Raw genomic sequence first — 13324 nt, forward strand, 5'->3', positions numbered from 1 at the left:
CTTGTAAGTTCACATCCAGTTTCCAGGCACCTCTGGTTAACTGAGCAGAGCACCTATCTTTAATTACAATCCAGCATTCCTCATCACTTATAATGAAAGATACTGAAGTAGTTAAGCAAGACTTTGTTGGCACAAGAGGAAAATGAAAATAAATGAATTAACAAGCCCTGAGAAATAATCTTTGCAATTACAGAATTTCTTTAGTTAATATCTCACGCACATTGTGCATTTACCCACAGGAAAGTGGCGGGTGCTTAAGGTGTAAAAGACTCTTTAGAAATATTTCAGTCAACACTGCTAGCTCTTGAGCATGTTTATATATGCCTTTCATGTCAATGGGGGAAAAACAGCAAAGACATTTTGGTGTTTATACACCTAGAAGCTGGGAAGTCCTGGTTAAATATACCAATCTGTAGCTGGGAACATTTATGTGAGAGGGAGAGCTTCTTCGTGCTAATTGAAATCTGTACCTGGAAAATAGCAACCCAGAGGAAGAACAATTTTTTCAGTGAAAGCTCAAACCTGTTAGAAGGCTGTGACCAAACCCAGGACAAATTCAGACATGGTTCACTAAAATACTCTCTTACAGAACAGGAGCTTTTTCTGTCTTTGAAGATGGAATTTAGATTGTAGAAGTCATCTGTTAAGATCAAGCAGATAACAGTGTCTTTTCAAAACATTTAAAAATATTCCTTATCCACAATGTTATCTTTGTGATTAAATGATTTTAGTAAATGCTGTAGGGAATGTGACATTCGCTAACACAGTGCAAAGGGTCCCTGTTTGTCTCAATCCTCTGAGTATTCCTCGTAGTGGACTGAGTCCACATTTCAAACATTCGAATATGTTTCCCCAAATGACATCAAAGACTGTTTAAACCAATATTTGGATGATCAGGGAGCAAATGTTTGAATTTGGAAAGGAAGGGGCAAACGTAGCCCGTGCATAGTTGCTGTAGCACATCGCACACGTTTCAAGGTGGGCAAACGTTGTCACATGGCAAAGCTGCTGTAGGAAGGCAAGAGGAGGACTGCTATTCAAATGGTCGGAGGATGTCTGAAGGATTTCAGGACTGGGCGATTCCCCTGGGCAGAGAAAAATCGGAGGAATTAACAGTGCCATCAAGGAAGGGTTGGTTTTTGCGTGGACTATATTAGCAGGGAACTAGAGAAAAGAGCAAGTGACTGCAGGGCAGAATCAGCTCACCAGTTGTTCCAAATATTTGATTTAGTATTGCCAATGCAGAGGAAGACTGGCACTTGTGGCAGAAACCAGAGAGAGCACCTCTTTTTGACCTAAGCTTAGGAGGAAACTACTTTGATGCTGTGAACACCACCAAAATCCTTTAAGAAGTCAAGAATTTAAGAGAAAAATTGACCTGGTAAGACTTGTCAGTGGAAACTTCAGGCATCATTATGTTTCAGCTCAGACAGTTTTTCTCCTTCTCATGTTAAAATTTAAGAGAAGAAAGGTGTAGATCAGCTGTGATTGAAAAAACCAACAACCCACAGTGTAAGAACACCTTGGTAAGATTTAAAACAAACTATTAAGGTTTCTTCCAAGTACGCGTATAAGCTTTGTCTAACAGGGGTAGACTCAAATACATTATCAAATTTGTCTGCTGCTCTTATCTGGCTCTTGGCAGACCTATCTTGGTTTCAGCACAACTTTCAGAAGTCACTGGCATCCTAAAAGTTTTTATTCGTTAGTCTGCTGGAAAAAACTAACCAGCTTTTCTCTGCTGCTTATGTAGAGGATCTGCACCCTCTACTTCACTATTTCTCGTCTGAATTCAACATTTCATTAAAAGATACCATCAAAAGAAATCCCTAAAAAGTTTAAGCTCGTTATGCGACAACATATTCACTTTTATTAAGGGTGTATTAAACTATCCTGATCCAAATAACAGTTGAGATAACATCTCTCTAAACTACATTAATTCAGACTCTTAAAGGCCAGCATGTTTATGGCAAAGTGTGCAAATTCATATGCTGGAGGATATTGCACACTTAAACCACGCTTTGAAACAACAGACCATTCCAAAGAGATCATACTCTCTCATCTAATTTAACTGAAATTAATAAAAATTAAACAAATTCTCAAAATGTCAAAAGCGATTGTGAAAAAACAATGCCCATTGCAAGCCCCACCACCTAAACAGCCATTATGTTTAAAGGAAATCTGTGATCTGCAACCAATTAGGAGCAAAATGGTTGTAAAATATTTAATTTGTGAGTAGCATTTTAAATTCAGTAACAGCTATAACAAAATGGGTAAGTAAATGACATTAATCACTCCTGATACTAAATTATCCCTATTTTGCTTCTAAGACAGGAATCAGACTGGGCGATGTTTTCTATTAGTTAAATACATCCATAACCCAATGAAAGCCTAGGAGGCCATTTAACTAATGGGGATTCCAACATCTTTGTTGTTCCTTTATTTTGTGTACTTTTTAAAGGTCATATAACTGTTTTAAAGAGTCACCCCTTGATTTTTCAGCAGAGGTAGCGAGCATTATTTTCCTGATAAGAGCTATTTCAGACAGGTAGAGCAATGTTTCCTGCAGTGAAGACTAAACACCAAGCTCATTTGAAATGATTTTAACAACTTCATGGCCTAAAGGAAAATACTGCTCTCCAGCCTACGAGACCATTTTTTTCCTTTTTGATTTTGTTTCAAAGAAGAAGAATTTTTTGAGGGTTATACTAAACAAAGCAATAAAATGCAAGTGGTTATTTTCCACAGTCGAGCTATTGTTTCATTCAAAGTCCGGTATCTTGTCTGGTTTTAATAAATTAATGGCAAGTGCAGCAAGTGGGTGCAAGTGCTCGGCTCCTCCACCCCAAAGCACTCCCGCGTGGTGTCTCCTGCATGGTCTAACAGCCAGAGACGTATGGTCTCACACTCACCTGTTTTCCAGTTTTTTACATCCTCTGGCTACACATTTCCATTTCTCCATTTCATGAAAAGTAAAATTGTACTTTCATACATTTTTTGAAAGAAAATAGACACATTTTTAAAGCCCATTTTAATTCACGAACATCTCAGATTAGATTCAGCTTCTCAAGATGAATTATTTCCTGCTTTTCTTCCTTGTAAATATCTTCTACCACCAACCACCTTCTGCAGATAAAACTTTACCAATTAGTCATTTACAGACGTAAACTCACAAGGCAAAAAACAGCCTTTGCAGCTCTAAGCCTCTTTGATGATGATGATGTTTACAAATGCTTTCACTGCTGGACTAGTAATGTGCACTTTGCCATTAGCTCTCTGAAACTGTTCGACACACAAAATGTGCCTTTCAGTCAGGCAGATGGTAAGAAAGATTGTTCCTTTCATTATATGCAGGACACTTACAAAATAAATAGTGGCTGGGGTGAACGTACCGATTTCTTCAGACTGAAAGAAGCTGTCTTGTTGTTCAAAATTATTTCACTGGCTGAACAAGTCACTTGCATAAATATCTGTCCTGGTGAGATTTCCACTATTCCTGCATTGCCATCATGCCTCCCAGCAGCGGACGAGACGGGCGCTTCTGGTGCCAGGTGCGTTACAAGCTTGTTATGAGGCAACTTTTGTCTATGAGCTGTGACGGAAATCCTTCCTTTCTCTACTGTGGTTTCTTCAGTTCCTATGAAAATTTGTGGTTCCCTCCTTCTTCAGATGTCAAGTGCAGCAGGACACATTGGTTCCTGACAGGGCTGTCGTACACAACAGAACAGAAGCTCTACATGAGCTAAAAAGAGTGAAGTCAGGCAGCAGAGACAGGAGTAATCTGTGCTGCCTGAACAGGAGCAGAAGTGGGTTCTTGAACTGCGTGGCTTGCAGTAAGAGTGAGAGAAATGTCAGAGCCCAAATAGCTTGGACTGGTTCAAGAGAAGAATAGCTGTTTTGATAAAGGAGAGAGTGGGCAAAGTTTATACTGTACAAGCACCACAGGGGTTAAAGCCCTTTTATTCTTGCAAGCAGCCTCGGCTACATAGCTAAGTGTCCATTTGGAGTCAGACAGAAGAGAACATGAGGTATGTCGGTTCTGCTCCTGTGTGCCAGGCAGCGTACTCTGCTCTCTGCTTTTCCTTCGATTGTTGGCTGGGACCAACCATTCCTACTCCTGAGGCTGCTTTAAAGCTCAGGCAAGGAATTTATGCCAACCCAATCAGTTTTTGCTTTACAGGCAATCGAGATAGCACATTGATAGCAGGCAGCATGTTTTGCTTCTCATCTGAGTACCAGACACGTATAGAAATGTGGAGGTGAGAAAGATGAGTCAGCTACCCTCTCCATTCGCTTCCCCACAGTACTCTCCTGTGGTCCACGGGGTTACCCAAGCACCAGCTGAGTTTTGGGTTTGCTTGAATATCTACCAAAATATTTCAATAGCTAACTTTGGTATTCCAAGAAAGTAGCTACAATAAATTGGATTAAGTCTTTAACCCTGTGGTGCAAAAACCTCTCTGTTAGGCTTCTAATCACTGAAGTAAAATGAAAGTCAGAGTTATAGTAATCAATTGTAAGAAAACAATGAAAACTAGGGTGGATAAGAGAAGAAAACAAATGCTCAGGAAGGAGGGATGGAAGCGTTTCTTCCAGACCAGCCTAAAAACTTTCACACAACTACATGGAGAATAAAGACTTCAAATGTCTCCACGGAAGAAAGGAGAAGGTTTCTAAAAGGGCAAGAACTTGGGTACTCCTTAGAGAGAATCTCGGTTTGCCCTTTTCTGTGCTGGACAGCCAGCATTGGCACCTTGGACCTAGCTCAGCTGGGTAGAGAGGTTCTGCAGGGGAATGTTTCCCCATCTCCTCTCCTGTCCCTCTATCCATCTCCCCGTGGCAGAACATTTCTCTTGCGAGATGACTACAACCTGGTCACACATGATCATCCATGCATGGATGCAAGAAGAGAAAATGCTCTGAGTAATACTGGATTCCTGTGAGTTTGTCACTAGGACATTTGCTTGCTTCTCGGAGGAGAAAGTCACAGACAAGTCTTACCCTGATCTGTCCTGTACTGACGTACTGCTGGGCAAAGCAAACATCTTGATCTCTACTCCTCAGATCCATGCCATCTGGTTAGCTGTGTGGGGGGCATACAGCTCTCCACTCTGGAAAGAAAATGGGAGAGGGAGCTGAAGTTTTGAGCATGAATGCTGTAAGTTGTCTCTTGGTCAACAGGAAAATAACTGAGAGGATGCTCAGAACATGGATCTGCTTAAATACGTATTCTTAGCACATAGCACTGAGATTGCTAATGATCACAGTACCTTGATGCTTTCATAATCTGGAGTGTCCTTAGTCCAGGCTTCTTGAATTTCAGTTAAATCCTTTTGTTTCATGTTTGAAGCTAATGCAGGTCAGGAGTCCTGTGGCTGCATTCCCAGAGAAAGCTATCTCTAAAGATTGACTGAGACACTGGATCCTGTGGGGAAAGTAACTCAGGGATTCTGGTCCAGCCTATTTAATCACAGGTTTTCAAATGCCTTCCCTTGCTTTACATCGGTTCCTAAAACCTCATGCAAGTTAAACACTGAAAAGTTTCATTGCGATGTAGAGTCTGACACTGTCTCCACTGATGTGCATCTGTGCGGTGGGACTCTGGATCAGCACTGCTGCTGAGTGTCTGAGTACTACTGATAGGAATGACAGATCTTGCTACTCCTTGGGAGGATCCATGGAAACTCCTACATTATTTCTGTGGTATCCTGTCATCAGAGGAACATAGGCACAGACACAGTACATCAAAAGAGTAATCTACCTAGGTTTGTCCCGAAACAAGATACTGATCTAATTTAATGTACGCGTAGAAACTGGGGATGGGGAAACCTCTCTTACTCCCTGTAGTCAAACTCCAGCTATTGCTGGGAGTCCCGTTCACTGAGAGATGGGAATTGCTTTTAGGAATCTCTCAGCAACACTTGGGCATTAAGAACGAAAAGCAAGCACTGCAGAAGCCAAGTTTCATTTCCCATACTCTGTATGGACTGTCAGTAAGGTCAGATTTGGGAACTGGCCAAATTTAGCAGTAACATCCAATGTAGAGGAGTTTCTATTTTACCATCTGTGTACCACCTCAATGCTTTTCTGTACGGTATTGGTTTATACGCTGTGTTCAGAAATGGTTCATTTGTCATGTTTCTGGAAGGCATAGACTATCACTGTTTTCAACTCTTTGAACATGGAAGGCTGATTCATTTCTAATTTGGTCAATCAATTAAGATTAAGAGCTTGGAACAGTTCCCATCTGAAAGCAGTGGGACTTCTGCTGCTTACTTTGAATACAGGTAAAATTACACTATTAGGCTGTGTTGGTGCAGTCCGACCAGTGCACCAGAGTGCTAAAGAAACAGATTTTCACTAAAGCCCAGAACTGAGGTCTGGAGAGCTTCCAGTTCCTATCCAGCCAAGAGCATCTTCTGTTGAAATCATTGATGTGGATCAGTGCGGGGACTGAGACTCTGCTACTGGACGCAAGCGTACGGCTTTCATTGGCTCCGCTGGAGGCTCTGTATGTGTCTCAAGCGAGAGTATCTGTTCAAAGGCACAGGACACTGTCCGCAGTGCTTGCTACAAGAGGATTCTTTTTTGTGCTGAGACAGGAGACTGAGATATTGGTACCCTAATCCAGCTGGCCGGGGAAAGGGTCCCCAGGAAGGAAAAAAAAGATAAAGAGACTTAGATCATGTGCTGCCAACAGGAAGACGGCACTCGCCAGCTACAGACTTTTGCCACATTTCAGAGTGGTGTCTTGCTGATCCCTGTGCTCTCAAGCAGAGAAGAGACACCTTCACCTTCCTCCCATTCCTCCTGCAGAGGAAGAGGTCCAGTCTTACTCCCTGGCACTGTTACCCCTTTAGATAAGAACAGGATAATTTCAGTCAAGGACAGCAGGGCAGCTGCCTGTGCATCCATCAAATGCATAACTCACAGAATTAAGCATGGGGTGGGGTCAGCAGTGGGGTAGCCAGAGCTACAAGGCTGTCCCAAACAAGGCTGCACTCTGGGAAGGGAGGAACTGAAGTTGCCCCTTGGCTCTGCCCCCACAGAGAGCTGCATCGACAGGCAGGCAGGAGCTTCCTGGGACAGAGACTGTTCGTACAGGCCATCCTAGGAACAAGTACATAAAGATAAAAAAAACCTGGTTGGTCAGTGATTCCTTATATTCCCTTGTCGCTTTCCAGTAAGCAGTATTGTGCCTTATCTTGCCCGTGCTTTGGGATCACCTGGTGTTAGTGAGCTATTCATCACAGCAGGCAAACCCCCTTAGCACTCAGCCAGCTGCCCTGAGCCTGCCGCTGTAGGAGCTCGCTCCCCAGAACACCCTGCTGCACTCGGGGTTAGGTTGTAAGTTCGGCAGGTCTAGGGCACTTTACTCTGGGAGTGAGTGCTCCTTGCCACAGGTTCCTCTCTGCTACTGAGTGAGTACCTTTAGCCCGTGTTATTTTTCTCTATTTCCTTTTTTCTTTTTTGAAGGCAATGTTGATCTCTTCATAACCCGTTGTTATCCAATGCTCTCAAAACACGTGGCACTCTGTAATAATACCTCTTGCAGACACGATTGCAGACACGATCTTGCTGAGAGCAGCCGCTTGCAGTAGTAAATCTCACAGCGTTTTATGAAGGTGATTGTTGTATCTGCTTTGCAAGTGTCATTGCTAAAGCAGAGAGAAGTTAAATTGCCTGCCCTAGGACACACATCTCACCTGTGACAGAATGAAGATTAGAGCGCACTGGTCTCAGCTGTGCCTGCTCTGTTTGCACCCCTGGCCTTACTGTGTTGTGCTCATGCTAAGTAGCACACAAATAGGGTCCTTGGAGTGAGGGAGGACTGCAGAACCCCTGACACCTGCAGATGGGAGCTCTCTTTCACTCTCATTCAGAGTGGTGATGGGCACAAAGTTCAGGTATGTTTGCAAGGAAAGCTCTGTGCTTTAGCTCTGAGAATTCATGTTTTGTACCAAGTAGTTTTGTGGTTTTCTCTGCCTTCCTCAAGTGTTCGTTCTTGCAACTCTTAACATCACCATAGACCTTACTGCTGTAATCACTCTGCTTCTTCCATGGCTGCTCCAAATTCAGTGTTCAGATGACAGTGTGTCTTGGGTAAATGAGGAGTGGTTGTACATGTGCAGGGTCTTTTTTTAGAATATGAGATGGAGTAATGGTACCCAGCTGAAAACTAGTAGGACTTTATTGTGATTGTTTTAGCATTTTCCTTTGAATATAAGGTTTTCCAAGCCCATCAGCACGTGTGAGCAGTAAGAGAAAATGATCAGATGACAACGTGTGCTCAGTAAAACAGCTGCTCTTTCTATAGCCGTGAGTCAAAGTCTGTTTTACTGCAAAATTTCATTGGAGTCAACTGGAATTTTGCCTGAGTAAGGTGCTTGAGATTTTTCTTCAAGAAACTTTACAGTTACTCAGGATGGAGAATTGGGAATCACGTGACATTCCTAGCACAATATTATGTTTCCATTCTTGCTGCATGAACATACTTATCTGAAGATTAAGTAGATCTTGCACTTACAAAAGTGCATGCTCATGCTGAAGGCAGACAAAGATGTTGGAGCTGTTGTGTTATTGGAACTCCAGTTATTTATTCAACTGTCCACCATGACAGGAGTTTTTCTGTTAAATATATAATTCCCTACTTTTTTTCTTAAACAAGAGAATCAGAGGGTGAAAGGGTTGAAGATTAAAATGTAAACAGCAAAATTTATTATAATTACAAGAGTGTTTCAAATTATTTCCTTAAACTGCAACATAATTTACCTCTAGTCAAGGTCTCTATTGGTGGTGAAAGAGGAAACTGCTTGACCTTGGGGTGACCTCTGGCCCCCGGGGGTCAGCGCCCGAGGAATGCGCAGATGTCACGGTTCATAAGCAAGGACAGAAACTCTCAGGTTTCCCAGGCAGAGAGGCGCCAGTTCGGGGATGGGGCCAACATGTGCACCTCCCTTTGAACCAGCCACTCGTACCTGAAATCACACCGTGAGTGAGCACGCGCTGGGCTGGAGACAGGGGAAGCCCAGAGCAGCCCAGGACGGAGCCTTCTTCCAGGAATGGGCAGGAGCAGCAGAACGTAATGGAGGCCAACACATAATTTCACTAGAGAGGGTCAGCATCTGTGCTACCTCGTTAGTTGTAGTCAAGGAACGCTGCAGACAAATGTGATCTGAAATACAGATCCATGTACAGTGCTTGGCAAATATAACTTGGAGGAGCTTTAGCTGCAGCCAACTGTTGCAGCTGGTCACTGTTGCAAAAGCAAATGTCCAGTACTCTTAACAATGCAAAGAATGGAGAGAGAAATGGAAGGATTTATTGCTCATATTATGTTAACAAAAACGGTGCATGGGCTGGATTAATGCAGTGCAAATTGCTGCTAGGACTTCTGTAATGTCACCAGAGACCCTCACAGTAACCCAGGTCTGGACTCACTTGAGATGCTGCTCAGATGCCTTCTCTCTCTACCCTGCAAGAACGTGATTTGCGTTGCCAGATCCTGTGCTTTGAACAACAACAAAAACCCAAAGAAAAACTTTCATGACTGAGAGCAAAATTAAAAAATACTTTAGAAATTTCTTAATAAAAGCAAATTAATATGGAGAGTAAAGTTTAAGCTAAAACAAATTGTGTGGTAAATATTAAGCTTAGGGAGAGATAATTCTACCAGCAATAATATCCAAAGAAGAAATGGGATGAGGGGGAAAACCAAACAAACACAAGGTTAATTTTAATATTAAAATCATGCCTTATGTATCAAAATAAAATTTATATTCAAGGAAATTGTGAACCCAAGAGTTCCTTTCAACTATTTGCAGCCTACAAACCACAAGTTGTGCTAAGCATGATCAAAGTACTTCACAATTACTTTGGTTTTAAATCACTGTAATTGTCAGCCTAGGTTGTAATCAGAGAAACATTGTTATGAAGCAGCAGCAAACTTGCCCTGGTTGTAATCTGGGGAAAATTCGAGAAAAGCACTGGGATCTGGTCGGTTAGCAGTAGCACAGCGCTTGTGGACAGAATTGTGTTAAACATGCTGAACATCTGAGAGACTGTCCCGGGTTCATGAGACAGCCAGCCTGCCCTCGTCCGCTGGCACAAAGACCTCTCAGGCTGCTGCTGCTCTGCTCGGCTCCCTGCCTCGGGTTCTCTCTTGGGAAAAGCGGGCATGACATCAGAGAGCCTTTATAAGGTATAATTCATGAAGTGCGATAAATTAGACGTGCTTCAGGTGATCCTGGAAGGTGCTTGCACACGTTAGCTGTGGGGATGGTAGGAAGAGGCAGCTAGTGGAATGAGCCGTGCAGAATACTTGGATGGAGGCGGCTGCAGGAGTGCCAAGAATGACTGCAATGCGAGTGTGAGCCTGCTCCTGCATTGCTCTTTTAATAAAGCTGGCAGCACGTTATCTGGAAGCTGCAGAGGGTTTCCTAGTGGATTCCTTGGAAGTTTCAGGTTGGAGAGCTCTTCCAGGGGCTTTGCCAACAACACAACAGAATACAGGAGGAGCTCAAATGCTTTTGTAATTAGGAACAGAGTGTTTCTTGCAATTAAAAAGATCTTCCAGGAATACAGGAAGTAAAGCCAGTCTTTGAAGGAATCGTGCTTTCTAGACGCTAAAAGGATAAAGGTAGCTTTAATCTGGATTCTGCTATGGAGAAACTGAAGGAAATTTCCCCACTGGAAGCCTTGAAAAGAGAATTTGCTCAGCGGTACAAATGAATAAAACAACAAGGCTTTGTGCTTGAGGATCTCAAAGCGTTTTCTGCTCTGCACCAGGAAATGTAATACCTCCTGGGAGCTGTGCTAAATTGGAAACAGGGACCTTCTAAAAGCTAGCTCAACTCCGCTCCGGCTGAGCACAGCCATGCTTCCACCAGCGTTGGTGGAAAAGACAAGTGATGTTTTGACAACTTGAGTCTTCAGTCGTGACTTTTCTACAGGGATGCGGGAGATTAGCAGGCAGCGTAGATTTCGTGAAGATGCAGTTAAGAGAGTGAAATCTGTCACCTTGCAGCCAGCCAAGCCAGAGGCTTTGCTTGGCCTCAGAACAACAGAAAAATCATCACCTCGGGTGTTTCTTAACAGTGAATCTCCTTGCTTCCGAAAGAATAGGGGAAATGTTGGGGTGGCAGTGAGGGAATGCACTGGTTGAGGAGGCTCTGCTTTGGACTGGCAGTTTCCCCAGCTCTGTTTCAGAAAAAAATGTGTAACTGAAGGAAGTTCAAACCCCAGTTTAGTTTGTGTGAATCATCTTCTCTACTTCTGTTTTCTTCTAGTCACCAAAGGCATTAGGGAAGAGATGACTGAACAGTAGCAAAGGGCAGACAACGTGACTATGGAAGTGGAGGGGAATAATTAGTGGAATAGAGGGGTACTGTAAGAAGCAACCCGCACCTCAGCTTTTCATTCAGGGAAGGGAAACTATTTCCCAAGACCCTGTTAGGGTTCAAGAGGCACTGAATGGAGAGAGCCCCAGAGGTGGCTGCTGGAAAGGAGGTGACTGTAACAAAGCAGAGAGGCTCATGGAGGAAGGGGTACTTGTACTGTGCTCTCCTAGGTGAATGTAAATGGATTTCAGCCGTCATTTTGGTCTGCTTTTGCAAAATAACTTTTTGCAACTATTTATTTAAAGAAATCACAATTAGAGCAAGTAAAGGAAGGCAGCCTGGGTGGCATTGTGCACCAGGTTTTCTCCAAACTCGGCATGAGCACGTGGTCATGGGCCTGCTGAATTACCTGGAGCACCTGGAAGTTTTTGCTGGTTTTGCTGTGTGACACCTGGCACAGCACAAAGAAAATGGCACAGGCAGATGATACCTGATCTGATATAAAACTTGTCAATAAGAAGACCGCCCTATCGATCTGTTTTGAATTCAAAATTCTTAGATTGAACTTACATCAAAGCAATGGTTTTTATCTGGTTGTGGCTTTTCTGAACCGATGCTAAAAACCTCCTAACTAGTTTCTGCTATATTACTGACTTCTCTAAGGACTGCATAGACCTTTGGGCTCTGCTGTCAATTTGTGTTTGGAGGTACATCACATCGTCTCAGTTCTGTCATGAAGATGGTACAAGGGAGTCCCAATTAAGGTGAGGCATTGTGACTCGTTACCACAGTGGTTGTATTTGTTTCTTTTAGTGTGGAGAAAAAGCCTGTTATGCTCTTGCACAATTTTGAGTATCCACACTACCCAATGCAATTGTGAACAAGTCCCAGTAACTTGTCGGCAGTGTGTGTTTGTCTGCCGCCTCTGCTCGTACACCATTTGTGACACGTGCAGGCTAAATGCATCCCTGTCAATTTGTCCTCGCATGACTCAGCCCACACCAGTCAATAAAAGATAGTCCATAAATCTGATGGGTGGGAGTAACAGAGTAATAAAGAAAGGGAGAAGAGGTGAACCAAGACTGATTCTGGGATTTTTTTGTTTGTTTGTTTCCCTTTTTTATGAGTGGGTGAGCATCAGATGAAAAGAGAGGGACAGTCTTTGGGAAGTGGTGATGGAAAGATTCTCTCACTGACTGGCTTGACTCAGCAAACAAAATCCTTCCCCACATGGAGCCATGGAAAGCAGAGGGCACAGAGGGAAAGCAGTGATAGTGAAGTTTCCCCCAGCCCTCTAGCAGCAGTGAAAGCCAGATATGGAAAATTTTCCCTGAGCAGACAGCATCCAGAGTTGTTTCTTTAGCTTTCCTTTGGTTCTTCTAAGTTTTTCTTGCTGTCGGGAAGAGTAGATGAAAGTGTGTGTGGGATTTGCGCAATTCTTTCACTTGAGTGTAGAGAACAGAGAGCAGGAGGTGCAGTGAGAAGCCTTTTAAAGTGTTCGTAGATGTGTGAGGTCTGATTCCGTTTTCAAAAACGTATCTGTTAGATGTAAGTGCATGGGAGGTCATTAGAGCTCTGCTGCCTTTTGGGGGGTGAGGCAGAAGGGAGCTGGGCTGCGGAACACGCGGGCAGCAGCATCACGCTGCCGGGAGCGAGAGCCACCGTGCGATCAGCAGGCTCTGGCAACAGGGACAAGAGGGGAAAGAGGCTGGTTTTCACTCTCTCAGCTAATGTCATTGCTAACCATGGCCAGACACTTATGTTTAAAATCACACCAGTAGTTTGTGATTATGCTAAGGGTTACTCTGGAGATGAGTACAGCTAGCTGGCAGGGTTTTAAACATAACAGTCCCTGTCTTGGTGATCACCTAACATCCTGTTATATACTGGATATAAAAATAAAGCATGTTTTCCCAGAGCAGAGAATCTAGCCTGTACAAAAAGGAAGGTATTTTGAAATTGTTTTCCTTGTGGTAGGCATCCCT

The sequence above is a fragment of the Opisthocomus hoazin genome, chromosome 13 (assembly GCF_030867145.1).
Source record: "Opisthocomus hoazin isolate bOpiHoa1 chromosome 13, bOpiHoa1.hap1, whole genome shotgun sequence".
NCBI classification, from domain to species: domain Eukaryota; kingdom Metazoa; phylum Chordata; class Aves; order Opisthocomiformes; family Opisthocomidae; genus Opisthocomus; species Opisthocomus hoazin.